The sequence below is a fragment of the Rattus rattus genome, chromosome 6 (assembly GCF_011064425.1).
Source record: "Rattus rattus isolate New Zealand chromosome 6, Rrattus_CSIRO_v1, whole genome shotgun sequence".
NCBI lineage: Eukaryota > Metazoa > Chordata > Mammalia > Rodentia > Muridae > Rattus > Rattus rattus.
In genome coordinates this window covers 104,245,412-104,247,209 of record NC_046159.1, presented here as the reverse complement: position 1 = coordinate 104,247,209, position 1,798 = coordinate 104,245,412, and the positions used below count along the sequence as shown (strand labels likewise).

General features: G+C 49.1%; 1 pseudogene; it reads left to right on the top strand.

Moving 5' to 3' along the window:
• Window positions 1-814: 814 nt before the first annotated feature.
• On the top strand, window positions 815-1,172 carry LOC116902893 (annotated as a pseudogene).
• The last annotated feature ends 626 nt before the right edge of the window (window positions 1,173-1,798 follow it).

The window sequence follows — 1,798 nt, the reverse complement described above, 5'->3', positions numbered from 1 at the left end:
GTTGTTGTTGTTGTTTCTTTTTTGTTTTTGTTTTTTGAGATAGGGCCTTGCTATGTAGCCCAGATTATTTTGGATTTTTGTCTTGCCTCTGCCTTCTAACTTCTGGGATTATAAACCTACATCACTGTGCTGGGTGTGTGTGTGTGCATGTGCGTGTGCGTGTGCGTGTGTGTGTGTGTGACTTACAATGCACTTCTGACAGTATGTATACAAATCTGTATACAGTAGTCAACTCCGAGAGATACGTAACAGGTGTGTTAGTTGCTGTTCTGTTGCTGGGGCAAAGCACCACGACCCAAGGCAGCCCAAGGCAACTTGTAGAAGGAAAGGTTTATTTGGGTTTACAGTTCTTAAGGGTTTAGGAATCCATGGTGGCAGGACGGTGGCAGGCATGGTGGCACGAATAGAAGCCAAGACCTCACATTTTGAACCACAAGCAGGAAGCCGAGAGGGTAAACTACTAGTGGTTCAAGTCTTTCAACACCTCAAGTCCAACTCCAATACCGTACTTCCTCCAACAAAGTCACACTTCCTTATCCTCCATAAACAGCACTACCCATCACCCTCGGAACCAAGTATTCAAATCCCTGAGCTTATGGGGTGGGGGCAGTCTCGTTCAAACCCCAACAACTGGTGAACAAATGCCGAGAACAAGAGATTGGCGTCAGCCCTAAAGAGGGTATTAAATCCCACCCCAAAGCTCAGGGAACAACAAGGAATAAGAGGCAAAAAGAGTGTAAGAGCCGGGCATTCTGGGTAATGGTCTGTTTACTTTCTGCCGCTGTGTGGAGCCAGTATTATCGTAGCGGTGGGAATGGCCCTGGAGACCGTGCGGAAGGACCTGCGGCATCTGCGAGCTTGTTTGCTGTGCTGGTTAGTCAAGACTATATAGACCGGTTTGAATGTGACGGCTGTGACAATTGCGATGCATACCTACAAGTGAAGGGCAACAGAGAGATGGTATATGACTGCACCAGCTCTTCATTTGATGGAAATCATCGCGATGATGAGTCCCGAGGACAGCTGGGTCTCCAAGTGGGCAGCGCATCAGTAACTTTAAGCCAGGTGTATGTGCTGTGTCAGTCACTGGTTGCCTGCCCCAAGGAATCAGGCGGGAGGTGAAAAGTCGAGGAGTGGCTTACAAATCCAGAGGCTCAGCAATAAAGACCTAGCTAGGTGCAGGCCATAGCGGCTTGTTTTCTACTTCTGTACTTGTTTACTTGTAGAACAGAACAGATGGGACCCCAAACACTCCCTGCCTTCCGTCTCAGGATCAGCAGACTCCCGTGAAGGCAGCGCATCCGGCCTTAACTCACCTCACTTCACTTTCTCTGACCACTGGTGAAGTGGGAGTGTCTGGGTGGATTCTCAGAGGCTGTATCAGGAGAGTAAGACGGTGATGTCCCACCTCTGTTCAGGGTTTTGCCTTTGTCCATGGGCAGGACTTTGGTTCAAATGTCAATAAAATGAAACTTTGGAACATACTTAAAGGGTACTAAGGCCCATGCCTTGTGTTCTTTTTTCCTTTCACGATTAGGCCTCACTTGCCTGGTGAGCTCTGAGGCAGCTCAGCTGAGGTCCTCTCTCTGGCCTGCCTTTGAGGGGTACGGCTGCTCTGCTGTGCTTGCTGCTGTATCATGGGAAGACTGCTGTCCTGAGGCAATGGAACCAAGCTGACTGGAAGTCCAGCGTCCTGTCCTCTCTCCCTGGTGTACCCTCCTTTGAAGGAATCCAAGGCTCCTTGGTGACTACCCTTGACCGTCTTTCATCTTTCATTTCCCTTTCTTCCTTTGTCTCT